Source organism: Malaclemys terrapin, chromosome 4, assembly GCF_027887155.1.
Source record: "Malaclemys terrapin pileata isolate rMalTer1 chromosome 4, rMalTer1.hap1, whole genome shotgun sequence".
Lineage (NCBI taxonomy): Eukaryota > Metazoa > Chordata > Testudines > Emydidae > Malaclemys > Malaclemys terrapin.
Genome location: NC_071508.1, coordinates 1,405,332 through 1,426,947, shown reverse-complemented (window position 1 = coordinate 1,426,947; position 21,616 = coordinate 1,405,332). Strand labels below are relative to the sequence as shown.

At 59.7% G+C, this 21,616-nt stretch overlaps 1 pseudogene; it reads right to left on the bottom strand.

Annotated features, from left to right (window-relative positions):
- Positions 1-14,208: 14,208 nt before the first annotated feature.
- Positions 14,209-21,616, bottom strand: LOC128835515 (uncharacterized; annotated as a pseudogene).

The following is a 21,616-nucleotide window of genomic DNA, read 5'->3' as shown; positions in this document are numbered from 1 at the left end:
GAAACCCAGAGAGACAAAGAGTTCCCGCCTTATGCAAAAGATATATGTGACGGGTTGGATCACAGAAACCCCCTTGGGAGCTGCCACCCGATGTGCAAAGACTACCCCTGCTTCTGTTTTCCCTGCCAGCTCAGGACTCCAGCACCCTGTCTTGCTGAGCCAGACACTCCCGTCTGGCTCCAGACACAGACCCAGGGTCTGAATCACTTGTCCCAAAGCTGCAAGTTTACCTGAAAACAGCTCGCAGTAGCGTGCTTGTCTTTAGCACTCAGATGCCCAACTCCCAATGGGGTCTAAACCCAGATAAATCCGTTTTGCCCTGCATAAAGTTTATGCAGGGCAAACTCATAAATTGTTCGCCCTCTATAACACTGATAGAGAGATATGCACAGTTGTTTGCTCCCCCAGGTATTAATACATACTCTGAGTGAATTACTAAATAGAAAGTGATTTTATTAAATACAGACAGTAGGATTTAAGTGGTTCAAAGTAGTAACAGACAGAACAAAGTAAGTCACAAGCAAAATAAAATAAAATGCGCAAATCTATGCCTAATCAAACTGAATACAGATAATCTCACCCTCAGAGATGCTTCAGTAAGTTTTTCTCAGACTGGACACCTTCCAGGCCTGGGCACAATTCTTTCCCCTGGTGCAGCTCTTGTTGCAGCTCAGGTGGTAGCTAGGGGATTCTTCATGATGGCTCCTCTCCCTCTCTGTTCTCTTCCCCCCTTTATATATCTTTTGCATAAGGCGGGAACTCTTTGTCTCTCTGGGTTTCCACCCCCCCCCCACTGGAAAAGCACCAGGTTAAAGATGGATTCCAGTTCAGGTGACATGATCACATGTCAGTGCAAGACTTCATTACTCACTTGCCAGCACACACATATACAGGGAGACTCACAGGTAAATACAGCCATCTGCAGACAATGGGAGTCATCAAGATTCAAACCATCATTAATGGTCCACACTTTACACAATTACAATAGGCCCTCAGTTACATTTTATATTTCTAGTTTTAGATACAAGAGTGGTACATTTATACAAATCAGATGATCACACTCAGTAGATTATAAGCTTTGTAATGATACCTTACAAGAGACCTTTTGCATGAGGCATATCCCAGTTACTTACATTCACTTATTACCGTATTTTCTCTAAAACTATCTCAGTTACATTATATTGACTTATTATCAAGTTTTTATAAAACCATATAGACTGCACAACGTCACAATATATAAAGGGGGGAAGAGAACAGGGAGGGAGAGGAGCCATCATGAAGAATCCCCTAGCTACCACCTGAGCTGCAACAAGAGCTGTACCAGGGGAAAGGATTGTGCCCAGGCCTGGAAGGTGTCCAGTCTGAGAAAAACTTACTGAAGCCTCTCTGAGGGTGAGATTATCTGTATTTAGTTTGATTAGGCATAGATTTGCGCATTTTATTTTATTTTGCTTGGTGACTTACTTTGTTCTGTCTGTTACTACTTGGAACCACTTAAATCCTACTGTCTGTATTTAATAAAATCACTTTTTATTTAGTAATTTACTCAGAGTATGTATTAATACCTGGGGGAGCAAACAACTGTGCATATCTCTCTATCAGTGTTATAGAGGGCGAACAATTTATGAATTTGCCCTGCATAAGCTTTATGCAGGGCAAAACGGATTTATCTGGGTTTAGATCCCATTGGGAGTTGGGCATCTGAGTGCTAAAGACAAGCACGCTACTGCGAGCTGTTTTCAGGTAAACTTGCAGCTTTGGGACAAGTGATTCAGACCCTGGGTCTGTGTCTGGAGCCAGACGGGAGTGTCTGGCTCAGCAAGACAGGGTGCTGGAGTCCTGAGCTGGCAGGGAAAACAGAAGCAGGGGTAGTCTTTGCACATTGGGTGGCAGCTCCCAAGGGGGTTTCTGTGATCTAACCCGTCACACTAATATCCAACCTAAACTTCCCCCACTGCAACTTGAGACCACTGCTCCTTGTTCTGTCATCTGGTACCACTGAGAACAGCCGAGCTCCATCCTCTTTGGAACCTCCCTTCAGGTAGTTGAAAGCAGTTATCAAATCCCTCCTCATTCTTCTCTTCTGGAGACTAAACAATCCCAGTTCCCTCAGCCTCTCCTCATAAGTCATGTGCTCCAGCCCCCTAATCATTTTTGTTGCCCTCCGCTGGACTCTTTCCAATTTTTCCACATCCTTCTTGTAGTGTGGGTCCCAAAACTGGACACAGTACTCCAGATGAGGCCTCACCAATGTCGAATAGAGGGGAACGATCACGTCCCTCGATCTGCTGGCAATGCCCCTACTTATACATCCCCAAATGCCGTTAGCCTTCTTGGCAACAAGGGCACACTGCTGACTCATATCCAGCTTCTCGTCCACTGTAACCCCCTGGTCCTTTTCTGCAGAACTGCTACCTAGCCATTCGGTCCCGAGTCTGTAACAGTGAATGGGATTATTCCATCCTAAGTGCAGGACGTACCTCCAAACCCTGCACCCAGCGACCTGCCCCAGGGACTGGTGCCCCGCACGTTTCCCCCAAGCCCTGCACCCAGCAACCCCCCCAGGGACTGGTGCCCCACATGTTCCCCCAAAGCCTGCACCCAACGACCTGCCCCCAGGGACTGGTGCCCCCCACATAGCCCCAAACCCTGCACCCAGCAACCTGCCCCCAGGGACTGTTGCCCCCCCACATACCCCCAAACCCTGCACCCAGCAACCTGCCCCCAGGGACTGGTGCCCCCCACATACCCCCAAACCCTGCACCCAGCAACCTGCCCCCAGGGACTGGTGCCCCCCACATACCCCCAAACCCTGCACCCAGCAACCGGCCCCCAGGGACTGGTGCCCCCCACATAGCCCCAAACCCTGCACCCAGCAACCTGCCCCCAGGGACTGGTGCCCCCCACATAGCCCCAAACCCTGCACCCAGCAACCTGCCCCCAGGGACTGTTGCCCCCCACATACCCCTAAACCCTGCACCCAGCAACCTGCCCCCAGGGACTGGTGCCCCCCACATACCCCCAAACCCTGCACCCAGCAACCTGCCCCCAGGGACTGGTGCCCCCCACATACCCCCAAACCCTGCACCCAGCAACCTGCCCCCAGGGACTGGTGCCCCCCACATACCCCCAAACCCTGCACCCAGCAACCTGCCCCCAGGGACTGGTGCCCCCCACATATCCCCAAACCCTGCACCCAGCAACCTGCCCCCAGGGACTGGTGCCCCCCACATACCCCCAAACCCTGCACGTACCCCCAAACCCTGCACCCAGCAACCTGCCCCCAGGGACTGGTGCCCCCCACATAGCCCCAAACCCTGCACCCAGCAACCTGCCCCCAGGGACTGTTGCCCCCCCACATACCCCTAAACCCTGCACCCAGCAACCTGCCCCCAGGGACTGGTGCCCCCCACATACCCCCAAACCCTGCACCCAGCAACCTGCCCCCAGGGACTGGTGCCCCCCACATACCCCCAAACCCTGCACCCAGCAACCTGCCCCCAGGGACTGGTGCCCCCCACATATCCCCAAACCCTGCACCCAGCAACCTGCCCCCAGGGACTGGTGCCCCCCACATACCCCCAAACCCTGCACGTACCCCCAAACCCTGCACCCAGCAACCTGCCCCCAGGGACTGGTGCCCCCCACATACCCCCAAACCCTGCACCCAGCAACCTGCCCCCAGGGACTGGTGCCCCCCATGTACCCCCAAATCCTGCACATACCCCCAAACCCTGCACCCAGCAACCCCCCCCAAGGACTGGTGCCCCCCACATAGTGCCAAACCCTGCACCCAGCGACCCCCCCAAGGGACTGGTGCCCCCCATGTACCCGCAAACCCTGCACCCAGCAACCTGCCCCCAGGGACTGGTGCCCCCCACGTACCCACAAACCCTGCACACGCTGCCTGTCCAGCCGGCTCCGACTCACCTGGCCAATGTGTAGATAAATCTCTGATAATTGTCATATGACTTTACATTGTGCCTCTTCATATAACCTTGTGGTGGGTCTACCCACGTGTGACCTCTGTTTTCATGGGACTTTGTATCAAAGCCTCATTTAGAAACTTTGCATTGCCCTTGGTATAATATTATAGCCCCTAAGGATAGAATAAGATAGAAGAAAAATTTCTTTTTGCTAGCAGTAGAACAAGAGCTCCCCCCCCCCCCCCCAATCAATTGCCCTGTTGAATGAATGAGGTGTGGATGAGCAAGGCATGGAAGGCAGCACCTCCAGACAGCCTCAACTGTTGGAGAGGGGCTGGGAGCCAGACCAAGGGCAATAAAACGTGTCAAGTGGGCTCATTAAAGACAAGCAGACATACCCACGGCCTCGGGGGTTAGAAGCGAGCACCTTCTTTTGGAAACACCCTCTTTGCAGCATTGGGACAACACTCAAAAGAAAGCAGCACAAAGGACCAATGGACACAGACACAGAGTTTAAATCTGGTCTAGATTTGCATAAGAGGGAAGCTGCTATAAAAGTGAGGTGTCTTGCAGAGGACCCCGGGTCTCGTCTTGTCAACATGGGAGCATCGATCCGGATCGGCAGAAGCCCGGCTCCACCCCCTCCCCCATCTAACTCACCTGGCCAGTGAAGTTAAGGGGAGCAACTAATTGGTAACAACAAGACGGAGTGTGTGTGTGTGTGAGTGTGAGTGTAATATATTATATGCATATGATACAGTGTTAATGAATACATGTATTGCTAATAAATGTGGCGTTTTGTCTTATTCCCCCTGAAGAGATCCTGTGCAGTACTTTAAGTACAACAAATGATCCCACGGGATGTGGTTTAGCAGCGAATACGCCCGGCCATGGAGCATTTGTGGTCTTGGGGCCATAGCTGGGGGGAGGTACAAGTGGGGGGGGGACCCGGGAGAAGAGTCAGACTGCTGAGTAAGAAGGTGCTCTTTTGATCTAGCCATAGTGGAGGGTAGGACTTTCCCAAGGTCAGATAGCGCGTCTGTGGCAAAACTGGAAAGACAACGCGGAATCGCGGAGTGACTTCCAGCTTCTCTTGCCCAGCTGAGCCCCTTGCACGAGCCCGAGGACACACGTGGGGCACTGGGATGTTGTCATGGGGCTGTGATGGTGGAAATCGAGGTGAGGCCTGACCCAACGCCCTCTGCAGGAAGGGGAATCTCCGCTGGGCTTTGGAGCAGACCGTTAGTGACTCTCCCTGCAGTTCGGGGCCTTCAGGAGTTTAATCCGGATGGTCTCGGAAGCAGGGTGGCCCTTGAAGAGAGGCTCCCGGCCTGGTACCGCCTAGTTACAATCCCAGCCCAGACGGGAGAGTGGAACCACCGGGAATGCTGGGAAAGGCCAGACCCCTCAAATCAAGCTTTGTGCTCGGTCTCGGGAACCCGGGGTGAGGCGCTGACCGCGCCGGCGGGGGAGTCTGTGCTAACGTAACTGAGGCAACAGACGTTGAGCTTTCTCCGGAGGATGTGCCCGGGGGGGTTGAGTGTAGGGAGAGACCGAGGTGGCAAGGAGATGTAGGGCATCAACAAGGAGGAACGCTCTGGCTGTTTACCCTGGCAGGGAGGTTTACTGCGGACGAGGCGCGGAGCTAACGCCCCGGCTCGGTGGTTACAGGTCCCGCTAGCCCGGTGCTCCCCAGCCGGCCTCCTGCACCCCAAACCTTCTGCCCTAGCCCTGAGCCCCCCCCCAGAGCCAGCACCCCAACCCCCCTGCACCCCACACCCCCTCCTGCACCCTGAACCCCCTGCACTCCAACCCCCAGCCCTGAGCCCCCTCCCGGAGCCTGCACCCCAACCCCCCCACATCCCGAACCCCCTCCTGCACCCCAAGCCCCAGCCCTGAGCCCCCTCCCGGAGCCAGCACCCTCAACCCCCCTGCACCCCACACCCCCTCCTGCACCCTGAACCCCCCTGCACCCCAACCCCCAGCCCTGAGCCCCCTCCCGGAGCCTGCACCCCACCCCCCCACATCCCGAACCCCCTCCTGCACCCTGAACCCCCTGCACCCCAACCCCCAGCCCTGAGCCCTCTCCCGGAGCCTGCACCCCAACCCCCCCACATCCCGAACCCCCTCCTGCACCCCAAACCCCCTCCTGAACCCTGCCCCCCCTCCCAGAGCCAGCATCCCAACCCCTCTGTACCCTGAACCCCCTCCTGCACCCCAAACCCCCTCCTGAACCCTGCCCCCCCTCCCAGAGCCAGCATCCCAACCCCCCTGTACCCTGAACCCCCTCCTGCACCCCAAACCCACCCTGCTCCCCAAACCTTCTGCCCCAGCCCTGAGCCCCCCCCCCAGAGCCAGCACCCCAACCCCCTGCACCCCAAACCCCCTCCTGCACCCCAAGATAACACTGTTATCTGGACACCTTACATTACCACCCCTCCGTTCCTGCCCCATCCGTCTCTCGATCCACATCTTCCCTCGTACGACTGAGGGACAGACTGCATTGTCCAATGGTGTCAGTCCCTCACGGTGGGCCTGGGACGTTGATTGAGGCCTATTGCTTTGTGGTTGAGCTTTGGGGGCCCTCCCAAATAATTAGCATATATGGATAATACAGGATTTGTGTGGGGCGGGTATATGAGAATATAGGTGTGACGAAGTGGGAATGTTCTTAATGTTTTCTCTGAATACTGTGTGGGTGCCTCAGTTTCCCCTATGCAGTTCTTAGGTATCTCGGTGGTGGGATCAGGGGGTGTGATTGTTGCAGGGCCCAAGAGGGCAGGTGTGATGGTGTCTGCACAGAGAATGGCCGACACCCTGTCTCCTGGGCCCCTCCCCTGCAAGGTGCCAACTGAAGGTTTTGGAGAACAAAGAGATCAGGTGCTTCCTGGCCCGGGAAAGAGACAAAGGCCAGAGGAGGGGCTGGAGCGTTTCAGTTTAGAGCTGGCTGGGGAAACTGAGGGAGACCCAGAGCCGGGGTCTGGGCTCCCCACCCCCCAAGATGGATCTGACTGAGGGGTCCTGTTCGCTGTACCTACAAGCTCTGTTTTAGACCGTATTCCTGTCGTCTAATAAACCTTCTGTGTTACTGGCCGGCTGAGAGTCACGTCTGACTGCAAAGTGGGGGTGCATGCAGGACCCTCTGGCTGCCCCAGGAACCCGCCGGGGCGGACTCGCTGTGGGAAGCGCATGGAGGGGCATATGCTGAATGCTCCCAGGGCAGACCCAGGAGGTGAAGCCGTGTGAGCTCCTTGCCCTGAAGACAGTCTGCTCCGAGGGAGAGGAGGCTCCCCAGAGTCCTGACTGGCTTTGTGGGGAGCAGTTCCAGAGCATCGCCCGGGGACTCTGTGACAGGGTAGTTACCTGTTCTTCCAAAACCCCACAGTGTCTGTTGCTTTTGTGTGCATGCCCAGTGGATGGCGGTGTGACGGTGCCCCCCATAAGACTTTATGGAAATATTCTTATGAATGTATCTATGACATAACTGGAATATGTTCAATGCTGCTGTCACGGAGTGTGGGGGGGACAAGGCCCGGCACCCCCGGCTTCCTGCGATTCACCATGACTCTCAGCCAGCCAGTAGAGCAGAAGGTTTATTTAGATGACAGGAATACAGTCCAAGACAGGTCTTGCAGGCAAAGACAACAGGATCCCCCCCAGTTAGGTTCATCCTGGGGTCCCGGGGGCACCACAGCCCCGTTGGGGGGCAGAGCCCTGTCTGGGCTCCCTCCATTACCAGCCAGCTCCTGAAACTCCAGCTCCCTCCAGCGTCTCTCCCCCCCCCCTCCCCCCCCCCGCCTCCCCGGCCTCCCCCAGCTCCTCCCCCAGCCTTTGTCCAGTTTCCTGGGTGGAGGTGTCACCTGGCCCCACCCCCCCTCCTGGGTTCTCCCATTACATGCTCCAGTATCTTCCCCCAAGGCCAGTCTCCCACCCCCAATGCAGACCGTCCCAGCCAACACTCCCCACTCAGCGTTCACAGACCACAGTAAGAACAGTCCCAGTTTGTCACATCTCTCCCCCCTTCGAGACCGAACTGAGCAGGGTCACTTTAGCCAGTGACCCGGGGAAGTTCGAACCTACCCCCGTTCCCGTGGATGCCCCAGCATCCCTCCCATTCCTTGGTGAGAATTACACCAGGCCCCTCCAGTTTCACACCCCCCCTTAGGTCGGGGGTGCTCGATGGCACTCATAGTTCGCATGTGGGAAGGTTTATGCGGCCTGTGCCCTTTTCCCACCCCAATACCCCTGGGGTTCCAACTGGGCTGGGGTCTTCTCCCAGCGCTCCAGTCTGGAGGTCGGTGATTCGGGCTCCCTTGGTTCAGAGCCCCCCTGGTGTCGCAGAGTGTGGGGGAGTCAGAGCCCGGCACCCCTCTTCCTGGGATTCACCGTGACTCTCAGCCAGCCAGTAAAATGGAAGGATTATTGGACAATAGGAACGCAGTCTACAGCAGAGCGTGTAGGTACAACCCGGACCCCTCAGTCAAGGCCTTCTGGGGGGTTCAGGGAGCTTAGACCCCAGATTGGGGTTCCCTGCATTGCAGCACCCAGCCCAAAACAGGAAACTAAACCCAAAACCCTCCAGCGGCTTTCTTCCCCCTCTCCGCTGCCCTCCTCTCCTTTGTTCTCTCTCCCGGGCAGAAGGTGTCATTTCTCCCACTCCCCTCCTGGCTCAGGTTACAGCTCAGGTATCTCCCTGCAAGGGCAGCCCTCAATCCCCAAGGTAACTCCCCTGCTCCATCACACCTGGGCCTGTGTTGGAGCAGACGGGCGTGTCTGGCTCAACACAACAGGGTGCTGGGGTCCGGAGCTGGCAGGGAAAACAGGGGCAGAAGTAGTCTTGGCACATCAGTTGGCAGTTCCCAAGAGGGTTTCTGTGATCCAACCCGTCACAGGCGGGAGAGCCCTTTTTTGCTGCCGTTAACTGTTTTGGGGCAACTCCGCGAGTTCGCGCATCAATTCTTGGCGTTAACCCGCTCAATCTCGGGTTTTCACTTTGAAATTCTTTTTTCTTCACTCCCCTGTGTTCAAGTCCCAGCTCCTGTCTCCGAATGTGCTCTGCGAACTGTTCCATTTCCCCCTTCATCTAATTTACCAACCCAGGGACAGTATTGTCAGTGACTTCTCCTTCCTGGCACGCACTTCTCCTGCTCTGACAGGGCCCCGTCTAGGTCCCGGGTTAACTAGAACCTGGCTTTGCTCGTATGGTGGTGGTTGCAATGCAGTGGACCCTGTTTCATTTTTGAATTTTGCTAGAGCCACCTTTTTCCATTTCTCTCCCCACTCTTCAGGCACAGGGGAGCGACCTGAAGCCTCCTGTTCACCACCAATATTTATAATAGGGGACGGGAAGTGACAAAGTGGGAATGTTCTTAATGTTGTCTCTGAATATTGTGTGGGTGCCTCAGTTTCCCCTTTGCATTTTCTAAGTATCTAGGTGGTGGGATAAGGGGGTGGGATTGTTGCAGAGCCCGAGAGGGCCAGTGCGATGGTGTCTGCACAGAGAATGGCCGACACCCTGTCTCCTGGGCCCCTCCCCTGCAAGGTGCCAACTGAAGGCGTTGGAGAACAAAGAGATCAGGTGACCTCCTGGCCCGGGAAAGAGACAAAGGCCAGAGGAGGGGCTGGAGGGAGTGTCAGTTTCGAGCTGGCTGCGGAAACGGAGGGAGGCCCAGCACTGGGGTCTGGGCTCCCTGTCCCACAAGATGGACCTGACTGAGGGGTTCTGGTTTCTGTACCTACAAGCTCTGGTTTGGACTGTGTTCCTGTCGTCTAATAAACCTTCTGTGTTACTGGCTGGCTGAGAGTCCCGGGGAATTGCAGGAAGGGGGGGGTGCAGGGCCCTGAGTCCCCCAATACTCCGTGACAACTGGTGGCAGTGGTGGGATGTACTGGACCCCGTGGATGGTGCTTCCTGCAGTAAGTGACTGGGGAGCAGTAAAACGAAGGGGGATTGATGAGGACCAGGCGTGCTGAAGGCTCAGAGAGGAGCGGTTTCGGGGGGCGAAGGAGCTGTGCTTAACCCCTGGGAGTGTGTGACCCGCGAGAAGGACTGTTGCAGTAACGGGGTCTCCCTGGGGATTTCAGCGAGCGGTCCCGGGGGTGGAGGAGCCTGCGGCTTGGCCCTGGCAGAGAGGTGGTGACCTGGAGAAGGGCTGGCACACTAGGGGTCCCCCTGGGAACCGTGGGGAGCGGTGAGCACCCAGGCCAGCGAGTGGCCAGCAGGAAGATCTATAACAAGCACGTTAAGAGCGACCTGGTGGAGCTGTGCAAGCAGAGGGGGCTGCGCATTGGGAAACTCACCAAAGAACAGCTCATTGCCCGGCTGGAGGAAGACGGTCGCTCAGAGGAGCCGATCCCTGTCCCTGAGGGAAGCCGCCCGGCAGATGCAAGGTGGGCATCGGGGTCTGTCCTGGCTGGGAGGGGTCAGACTGCTGCGGAGGGCATCCTGGGACCCCTCCTACCTATGGCTAGGGGAGGGGCTGGAAGGAACGTGGGGAACACCACTGCAGCCAGCAGGGGATCCGCATGGCGGAGATCCCCATCGCTGGGGCAGAGGCGGCTGGCATGGAAATGGAGCTAAAACTGAAAGAGCTGGAAGGTCAAGAGAAGGAACTGGGGGGTCGTGAAAAGGAGTGGGAAGAGGAGAAGGAGAAATAGCATCACCATGAACTGGAGGAGGAGGAGAAACAGAGGCAGCATGAGCTGGAGCTGGCGAGGCTGAGAAGCAGCGAGGCCCCGGCTGCGGTGAGCGAGGGGGGACCCAGGACAGCACAGAGCTTTGATAGGTGCTTCCCGGCCCAGCGTAAGGAGCGGGAGGACTTAGATGAATTCCTGATCCCTTTGAGACGGCCTGCGAGCTGCACCGGGTTGACCCTGTGTGATGAAGTGGGGGATTTTCTTGGTTTTTCCTTGTTTTTTCCAATGGTTGCATGCGGAGGGAGTGGGACTCAGTTTCCCTGAGTGTTGCTGGTTTAACGAGGGAGGGGAGAGGGAGTTTGTTGTTACAGAGGACCGGAGAGGGAACTTGGGACCCAGCCGATGGCCTGGATACCCCAGCAAGTGGTGACCTGGTGACCAGTAGGCCCAGCTCAGGAATTGCAGCTGGTTCTGGCCAGTGGGAGGACAATGAGAAGAGAGGACCCCAGTGACCTGACCAGCCGGTTCCAGCCAGAGGGGCCAGAGGACAGAAGAGAGGAGAGGAGGCCCAGTGACCCTGTTTACCTGGAGGGAAGACAATGCACAGACGGGGCTTGGGGCCGGTGATCTCAGATCTGTGAGTCCGTGACAACGTGGTGTCAGCAGTGGGATATTTCATGGATGCACCCTATAGACGGTTGGCTGCGGGCGCAGGCGCTTTGCAGTGAGTGGCTGCCAGCGGTAGAACGAGGGTATTGAACGGAACCAGCCTGGAAATGGCCTAGAACCAGCTCCGTAAGAGCGACCTGGCCCGTCTGTGCAGGGAGAGGGGGCTGAGCGTGGGGAGACTCACTAAGGAGCGGCTGATTGCTCAGCTTGTAGAGAATGACCCGTCTGAGGTGCAGGCTCCAGACCCTAGGGGGGCTCCCGGGGTGCCCGGAGAGCCGGGGAGTAGCCGGGGGGGGCAGTCTGTGTAGCGACTGGAGAGCGAGTGGACTCCCTGAGGGGGCCCATGGCAGAGACAGACGTGCTAAGGCTCCGAGAGGTGCGGCTCCAGGAGGTGGAGGGGCTTAACTCCCGAGAGAGAGGGGACCCCCGAGAAGGGCTGTCGCACTGAAAGGGGCACCCCCCACAGATCACACGAGGCCAAGAGTGGGCACAACCTGTGAGTCCGGGTGCGGGAGCTGGAGCTGAAAGCGAAGGAGCTGGAGCTGGAGGATCGGAGGCTGGTGGACAGAGAGAGAGAACGAGCGGACCGTGTAGAACAGCGGAAGCACGAGTTGGAGCTGGGCGACAGGCGGGCCAAGAGGGCCTGCCACGGGGTAAGTGGGGAAGGGCCCTGAGACGCCAGTGTTGGGAGGGAATCTAGATACCAATCTGCTGCCCCAGTTTGGGGGGGGGGGGGAGATATTGATGCCTCTCTCACAGCCTTTGAGAAGGCTTGTGAACTGAACCAGATTGACCCCGCAGACAGGCTTCGCTGTCTGACCCCCCTGCTGGGTCCCCAGGCCCTAGAGGTGTTCAGGCTTTGCTGCTGAAGTTTGAACTGACCCCCGAGGTGTACAGGAAGCGATTCCAGGGTGTGCGCAAGGCCTGAGGTGTCACTTACAAGGAAGTCACCAACCTGCTGGAGGAATATCTCCGTAAGTGGGGGAAGGGCACAGGGGCCACGACCGCAGAGGACATGTATAACCTGGTGGGGTTGGAGCAGCTGTATGACATCTGCCCTCCGGACCTTAAGATGTGGCTAGTGGTCCGGAAGCCCAAGGCTCTGCGCAGTGCAGGGGCACTGGCAGATGAGTTCGTGGACAGCAGATCGGGGGCAGGAGGGAGACCCACCTTGGGGACTCAGAAGGGGAGTCACCCCGAGACCCCTCCAAGGTGGGACTTGAGGGACCTGAAATGTAATTACTGTGGCCAAAAGGGGCACAAGGTGGCCCAGTGCCTGAAGATGAAGGAAATGGCGGCCAAGCAGAACCCGTGGGGTGTCAACTGGGTGGAAGCCCCCCAAGAGGGGGCAGCGCCAGTCCAGTGGGGTGCAGTCGAGAAAGCTGTGCCGGGGGAGGGGGAGTGCCAAGGTTATAGGCAATGCTGTACCACGGGGTGGGGGCCCTGAACTTCCCCAGGTCACTGGCTAAGTGACCCTGCTCCGTTCAGCCTCAAAGGGGGGGAGAGATGTGACGGAGTGGGGGATTTTTTCGTGGTTTTCTAATGGTTTGCATGCAGAGGGGGTAGGACTCAGTGTCCCTGGGGGTTACTGGTTTAACGAGGGAGGGGAGAAGGAGTTTGTAACACAGGACCAGAGAGGGAGCTTAGGACCCCAGCCGATGGCCTGGAGGATGAATACCCCAGCGACAGGTGACCTGACGACCCGGAGACCCAGCTCAGGAGTTTATCTGGTTCTGGCCAGTGGGAGAACAATGGGCTGTAAAAAGATGACCCCGTGACCTGACCCGCCGGTTCCAGCCAGAGGGGCCAGAGGACAGAAGAGGCAATGGACAGAGGGGGGCTTGGGATCTCAGATGCCCAGGTGGGAGCAGGGGGGCTCTGGGCTGGAGAGGGGGAGCAGGCAGAGCCCCCCCTGGATGCAGGGAGACTGGGGTGTGCTGGGCTGAGGGAGGCCAGGCCTGAGGCCCTGAGAGTTTCCTGTGCTGTGTTCAATGCTCAATAAACCCTCCTGTGTTACGCTGGCTGAGAGTCGCTCTGGGCTAGAGAACAGGGCGGGGGGGCATCAACCCCTTCGGGGGCGGAGGCCCCGGGGGTCCAGAGCGAGGGGACTCCCTGAGGGGGCCCACGGCAGAGACAGACGTGCTAATGCTCAGAGAGGTGCGGTTCCAGGAGGTGGAGGGGCCTGACCCCGAGAGAGAATGGACCCCGAGAAGGACTGTCGCACTGAAAGGGGCACCCCCCACAGGGCCAAGAGTGGGCACGATCTGTGAGTCCGTGACAGGGTGGCCCCTTCTTGTTTTGTCCCCCAGCTAGGTCCAATGCCCAACTTGGCAATTTGGGGTTGTGTCCTCCCCCCCCCCCCCCCACAACCCGCTCTGACCCCTGGCATTGTTTCCTGGCTACCAACACTCGCTCTAACCACTAGGCCTGACCCACGCCCACCCACCTCCTCCTCGCTGACAGAATAAACAGCCCCAACTACACACCCCTGAGAATCCAAGAAACCGGAGAGCAGAATTTCATGTGTTAGAGTTTTAATTAGCACCTTGTTAGCGCAAACAGGCTGCAGTTAATAAACAACTATTTATGGTAAAGCATTGGTACCACCCTGCCCGAAGGAGAGGGTACAAGGAGGTAAACACAGCGATAGGGGTTAGCCTGCGGAACAGCCCGCCACTTGATTTTCCTGCTTCTTAATTTCATGAGATAATGTAACCCTCTCTCGCCTCGCTGCCCCCCAAAACCACCAACCCTCCCCCCATCCTTCTCTCCCCTCACTGACCCCCAAACCCACCGACCCTCCCCCAATCCCTCTCTCCCCTCCCTGCTAATTAATCAACTGCTACTTCTAGTAAGGAATTGGCCTTGATCTCTGGCCTGGAAGCGAAGAAGGGAAATGGAGAAAAGCTGCCCTTAGCCTGGGGAACTCCCTGGCACTGGGACCCCGCCGTGGCGCTCTCACTCCCGTCTCCGAGGTTCAGCCCAGTGCATGGCGATGCCCATGAGGCACGACCCGCTGTAGTGCCCTGTGATGAAGGCCAGGTACTCGGTGCAGGACAGCGTTGGAGAAGTTGCCGTACGGATGGCCGAAGAAGATGCGCCCCTGGTTGGTGGAGATGATGAGCTGGTAGACGTAGCTGTAATGTTTGCCCTGGGGTCTGTGGCCCTCCCAGGTGTGTCCAGGCGGTTTCTCCCCCCAGGGTGGGTGCTGGCCCCACACCCGTCCAGGCGGGATGCCCGGGGCTGACGCTAAAGCCAGGCAGCTGGTAGCAGAAAGCGGCCGCAGGCATGGAGCCGGGCACCGCTCTGGATGCAGGAGGGGACCCCCAGGAGAAGGGCAGGATACGGCTCAGGGAAAGGCCGGGCGGTGGGAGGTCCCCACGTGCCCCCCCCCCACGACCTCTGGAGACATGGCTGGGAAGATGCTGGAGGCGGGTCACTAGGTGCAGGTTTGGGGGGGGTATGTGGGGCACCCAGCGGACTCACGTGAGTCAGGTGAAGAGCTGGGGATGAACCCCAACGAGGTTGTGAACCCCAGAAGGTCACGGAGCCACTGGCACCAGGACAGATCCCGCGAGGAGCCCTGGAAAGGGAGCTGGGCCAGGCACCTGGTCCCCCCATGTGCAGAATTGCTGGGCATGTGCCCATGGGGAGCTGACCCCCCAGTTATCACCAGCTCAGCCCTACCCCCCAGTCCCGTCCATCACTGTCCCTCGGCGCTGATACCCATCACTTGCGCCAGACCCGGAGTGACTGATATTAGTGACTTGCGGTGTAACGGCCCCTCGACCAACGGCCCGGCCGAGAGCCTCCCTCCACCTCGCGCTGCCTTATCTCGGGGGATGCTGCGAAATCACCACTCAGGTGGGGGGAGCGTCCGTTAGCCATGGCCACAACCACGGCTAACAAGCTCCCTGCTGACACAGCAAACCCTGCACCCAACGACCTGCCCCAGGGACTGGTGCCCCCCACATACCCCCAAACTCTGCACCCAAAGAACCACCCCCACAGCCTGGTGCCCCCCTGTACTCCCAAACCCTGCACCCAGTGCCCCCCCACATACCCTCCAAACCCTGACCCCAGTGACCTGACCCCAGGGACTGGTGCCCCTTGTACCTCCAAACCCTGCACACAGCAACCCCCCCAGGACTGGTGCACCCCTGTACCCCCAAACTCTGCACACGCTGCCCATCCAGCCAGCTCTGACCCACTTGCCCAATGAGCCCACGGGACGTGGTTTAGCGGCGAATGCGCCTGGCCACGTTTCCTGCAGACAAGGCACGGCGCTAACGCCCCAGCTCAGTGGTTACAGGTCCCGCTAGCCCAGTGCTCCCCAGCCGGCCTCCTGCACCCCAAACCTTCTGCCCCAGCCCTGAGCTCCCTCCCAGAGCCAGCACCCCAACCCCCCTGCACCTGAACCCACCCCTGAACCCCAACCCCCAGCCCTGAGCCCCCTCCTGGAGACTGTACCCCAAACCCCCTCCTGTACCCCATCCCCCTGCATCCTGAACCCGCTCCTGCACCCCAAACCCATTCCTGATACCTGAACCTCCTCCAGCAGCCTGAACCCCCTCTTGCACCTAATCCCCAGCCCTGAGCCCCCCAACCCCCTGCACCCCATACCCCAACCTGCACCCTGAACCCCCTGCACCCAACCCCCAGCTCTGAGCCCCCCCCCGGAGCCAGCACCCCAACCCACCGTGCACCCCATAGCCCCTCCTGCACCCTGAACCTTCTGCCCCAGCTCTGAGCCATCCCAGAGCCAGCACCCCAACCCCCTGCACCCCCAACCCTCTCCTGCACCCCAATTCTGTGCCCCAGCCCAGAGCCCCCTCCTGCACCCAAACTCCCTGTGACGGTGCTGCCCGTGGGAGCCGGCTGAGGTCACTCAATCAGGGTGAACTGCAAACAGAACGGGGCAGACAAACTCCAAACGCTGGTGGTTATTCCAATACTTAGATTTACCAACCAGCCTCTGTATTACCTCACTGGTTACTCAGAGTCCAACCAACGCAGTTCCCTTAAAGTGCCCAGCGTCCGGCCTCCGTCCAGACACACACGTCAGATATGATGAGGATTCCTGACAATCTGATCTCTTCATATAAAAGAAAAGGTTCTTCCAACCCCAAAGGATCAGCCACACACCCAGGTTCAATTATAACTTAGATCTTACCCAAAATACACGCTACAGCCAATTCTTATTAACTAAGCTAAAATGTATTAAAAAAGAAAAGGGAGAGAGTGCTGGTTAAAAGATCAATATACAGACAGACTCGAATTCAATTCTTGAGGTTCAGACACAGCAGAGATGAGCTTGTCGTTGCCAAAAGTCCTTTTAGAAATAGTCCAGAAGTTATAGTCCAATGTCCATATTCAGGGTGGCTCCAGTCAGCGACTGGGGATCTCAATCCTTGTGGCTTAAGGTTTCCCCCTCTTGAAACCCAAAGCAGATCTGAGATGAAGCAGGATCGTGTCCCAGGGTCTTATACATTTCCAGCAGCCTTTCGGCCTGAGAAAACAATAGGCTTAATTCTCCTTCCAAACATCCTGGCAATTAGCACAGGGTCATTTATCCATTAAACAGTTCAGATCTAGGTCACCACAACCTTCAAAGAGACAGAGACAATAATACTATTTCCCTCAAGTATCATCATAAATGTTAATATTCCTGTTTTGACCTTTGAATCAAAGCTCTAGCGATAGACCAGACTTGTTTGCTGACCCCACAAGCCCTGAGCACCCAGTTCCCGTCTACCTCTAACAACCCCGGCTGCATTTCCCAGCTCTGCTCATGAACAGATCTTCCGAACCAGTCGCTACAGTTGGGCCCTGGGTCAGGTCAGTCTGGGAGGTAATTAACTCTCTGGCCCTGTCACCTGTCAATGAGATATTCTATCACACTCCTAACGGCACACCCCTCCCAGAGCCAGCACCCTGAACCCCCTCCTGCACCCCCAGTGCCAGCAGCCTGAACCCCCTCCTACACCCCATCCCCTGCCCCAGCCCTGAACCCCTCCCAGAGCCAGCACCCCAAACCCCCTCCTGCACCCCAAGATAACTTATCCAGCCACCTTACTTTACCACCCATCCGTTCCTGCCCCATCTGTCCCTTGATCTCCATCTTCCCTCGTACGATGGACGGACAGACTGCATTGTCCAGCGGTGTCAGTCCCTCACGGTGGGCCCGGGACGGTGCTTGGGGCCTGGCGCTTTGTGGGCGAGCTTTGGGGCCCCTACCGAGCAATCAACCCGTCTGGATAATCTGGGATTTGCATGGGGCAGGTATATGGGAATGTAGGTTTAGTCTGTGTGTAGCTGTGACCCCACCTCGTACCCAGCACTGCAATTGGTCCTTTTCCCAGCCGGGGTGTCGCTGCCCCTTCTCCTGTGGTGCCACAGAGAGTAACACGCCCTCCAGGGCTCCCACAGTCACCACCTGGTGGTTGAGTGTCTGATACTGGGACAGGCACAATCCGGTGTGTCCCGCAGAGCTCAGGGTACGCAAAGGAAACCCGAGCGTTGGAGCAGGGCCTTTATATGTAAATGTCTTTAATGAGCCCAGCGCTGTCCAGCCGTGTTCCGGACTGATCCCCCGGCTCACAGCATGTTTTAGTGACAACCACACAAAACAATTCCCATAACTTCAGGTGTGTTAATGACACATCTCTGGAGAGAGAGAACTGACTCTCAGAACCTGGGGCGGGGAAGGGGCGGAGTTGGGGCGGGGCTGGGGGGTGGGAAATGGGCGGGGCCAGGACCCCGTGGAGGGTCCTCTTTTTTTATTTGTTAAGTATGGTAACCCTACTAGAGAACGGGGGTGTGGGGGGCGCATTATTCCCTCTGGTAGTGGAGGCCCCGGGGACCCAGAGCGAGGGGACTCCCTGCAGGGGCCCACGGCAGAGACAGACGTGCTAAGGCTCCGAGAGGTGCGGCTCCAGGAGGTGGAGGGGCCTGACCCCGGGAGAGAGTGGACCCCCGAGAAGGGCTGTCGCACTGAAAGGGGCACCCCCCACGGACCGCACGGGGCCATGAGCGGGCACGAGCTGTGAGCCCCTGACAGTCCTTGGGGTCTGTTCACTGTCAGCGATGCCCTGTGGGTTCTCCCACTTCCCGTAGCTGGCTCCGACGTCCGGTCTTTGCAGCCGGCTGTCCTATTTACTTATCCGATTTAGAGCCACTGATTCGCGGATGCTGAAATAAATGTGTTAGTCTCGAAGGTGCCACAAGGACTCCGGTTCTTATTGCGGATACAGACTGACACGGCCGCTTCTCCGAAACCTATTTACTTCTCTTACCGAGCACGAGCGTTCAGCCTGCGGATTGGGTTACCTCCCTCGCCCCCTCCGCCAAAGAACCAGGCCTCCCCCCATGTGGTAATTAACCTGGTTTCAGGCCAGATCGGAGCCAGCGCCCCCTAGAGGGGAAAGGCCCCGATCCCATTCCCCACCCCCGATCCAGCCAGCGCCCCCCAGGGCCGGCTCGGGGCCAGCGTCCCCTAGAGGGGAAAGGCCCCGATCCCATTCCCCACCCCCGATCCAGCCAGCGCCCCCCAGGGCCGGCTCGGGGCCAGCGTCCCCTAGAGGGGAAAGGCCCCGATCCCATTCCCCACCCCCGATCCAGCCAGCGCCCCCCAGGGCCGGCTCGGGACCAGCGCCCCCTAGAGAGGGAAAGGCCCCGATCCCGTTCCCCACCCCCGATCCAGCCAGCGCCCCCCAGGGCCGGCTCGGGGCCAGCGCCCCCTAGAGAGGGAAAGGCCCCGATCCCGTTCCCCACCCCCGATCCAGCCAGCGCCCCCCAGGGCCGGCTCGGGGCCAGCGCCCCCTAGAGAGGGAAAGGCCCCGATCCCGTTCCCCACCCCCGATCCAGCCAGCGCCCCCCAGGGCCGGCTCGGGGCCAGCGCCCCCTAGAGAGGGAAAGGCCCCGATCCCGTTCCCCACCCCCGATCCAGCCAGCGCCCCCCAGGGCCGGCTCGGGGCCAGCGCCCCCTAGAGAGGGAAAGGCCCCGATCCCGTTCCCCACCCCCGATCCAGCCAGCGCCCCCCAGGGCCGGCTCGGGGCCAGCGCCCCCTAGAGAGGGAAAGGCCCCGATCCCGTTCCCCACCCCCGATCCAGCCAGCGCCCCCCAGGGCCGGCTCGGGGCCAGCGCCCCCTAGAGAGGGAAAGGCCCCGATCCCGTTCCCCACCCCCGATCCAGCCAGCGCCCCCCAGGGCCGGCTCGGGGCCAGCGCCCCCTAGAGAGGGAAAGGCCCCGATCCCGTTCCCCACCCCCGATCCAGCCAGCGCCCCCCAGGGCCGGCTCGGGGCCAGCGCCCCCTAGAGAGGGAAAGGCCCCGATCCCGTTCCCCACCCCCGATCCAGCCAGCGCCCCCCAGGGCCGGCTCGGGGCCAGCGCCCCCTAGAGGGGAAAGGCCCCGATCCCGTTCCCCCCCCCCGATCCAGCCAGCGCCCCCCAGGGCCGGCTCGGGGCCAGCGCCCCCTAGAGGGGAAAGGCCCCGATCCCGTTCCCCCCCCCCGATCCAGCCAGCGCCCCCCAGGGCCGGCTCGGGGCCAGCGCCCCCTAGAGGGGAAAGGCCCCGATCCCGTTCCCCCCCCCCGATCCAGCCAGCGCCCCCCAGGGCCGGCTCGGGGCCAGCGCCCCCTAGAGGGGAAAGGCCCCGATCCCGTTCCCCCCCCCCGATCCAGCCAGCGCCCCCCAGGGCCGGCTCGGGGCCAGCGCCCCCTAGAGGGGAAAGGCCCCGATCCCATTCCCAATTTTCTGCTGCGGATGGTTTCTTTTGTTGCCTCCTGCTGCCACCTAGTGGCCAATTCAGTTCAAGGCCCTGGTGCAGGGTGGGTTTGGGTGTCAGGGTGGGGGGACCCCCAGGGGGAAGGGAGGCCTGGGGGAGCGCTGGGGGGCCCTATCCCACAGGGGCCCTGAGGGGGCGAATACTCTGAAGACACGACGAAGAGCCGGTTTGTGCTGGTGCCAAGTGGCTGCTGGTTTATTGTGTCGTGACACGTGCGGACGTGGGCGGGGGGCTAACACTAGGGGGGTCCCGGCAAGGGGGGCTCGGGAGGGGGCTGGGCGAGCGAGGGAGAGGCAATGGAAGAGGGAGCGAAGGGGTGCGAAGCCGAAGTGAGGAGGCTGGGAAGAGGGAGGACAGACAGATAGACGGAGAGAAAATCCACCTGGGGCCCGGGATGTGCCTGTCTTCTACCCCCTCCAGGATCCTCTGCCCCCGCCCCCGGCTGCCCATTGCAAGCCAACCCCCAATCACCTCCATGCTCCCCCCAACACCTGCCAGACTATCCGGCCCCCCAGGGCCCTCCAGAACAGCGCCTCCTATGGGCCCGTGCTCCCCCAGCCCCAGCTCCCAGGCCAGCCCCTGTGGAAGGGCCAGGAGGCCCAGTGGAAGCCGAGGGCGTTGATGACAGCCCCGGCGCGGCCACTCGGGTAGCGCAGGACGGTGCGGGGGGGCAGGGGGGCAGCGGTGAAGCTGGTGCCCGTGTCCTTGCCGAAGGAGAAGTGGCAGCGCAGGTAGAGCTTGTCCTTCCCCGACACCTGCACGACCGACTCGCCGGGGTGCAGGGAAATCTCCTCCAGGGCCCCCCAGGAGCCACCCACGTAGTCGCTCCACTGAGACCGTAACGCACCTGCAGCCTGGGGGAGACGCACCTCAGTCCCGCCCCGCAGCCCCCCGCACCCTGGCCCTGGGCTCCCCCAGCTCTGCCGGTGCCCCTCACTCCCGACCCGCAGCCCCTGCCAGCCCAGCCCCCCCCAGCTCTGCCGGTGCCCCTCACTCCCGACCCGCAGCCCCTGCCAGCCCAGCCCAGCCCCCCCCAGCTCTGCCAGTGCCCCTCACTCCCGACCCGCAGCCCCTGCTAGCCCAGCTCTGCCCCCCAGCTCTGCCGGTGCCCCTCACTCCCGACCCGCAGCCCCTGCTAGCCCAGCTCTGCCCCCCAGCTCTGCCGGTGCCCCTCACTCCCGACCCGCAGCCCCTGCTAGCCCAGCTCTGCCCCCCAGCTCTGCCGGTGCCCCTCACTCCCGCCCCACAGCCCCTGCTGCCCCCCCAGCTCTGCCGGTGCCCCTCACTCCCGCCCCGCAGCCCCTGCTGCCCCCCCCCCCCTCCGGGCTCTCACCCCAGTTCACTCGGACCCGAAGGGCAGTGATGGGCCCATCGAGCTGGTTCAGTACTCCCCCGAGAAGGACAAGCGGCTGACTTGGACTGGCCCGAAAAGGATCCAGAGAGGAAAGGGTTAAAGGGGGGCTACACCCCAGCTGCTCCCCGCGGCACAGCACCCCCTGCCCAGCCCCCCGCTCTGCCCCGGTCCCTGGTCACCCCAAAGTTACTGGCATTGCCAGCGATGGCCAGGCAAAGGGCAAGGAGGAGGCTGCAGCGAAGCAT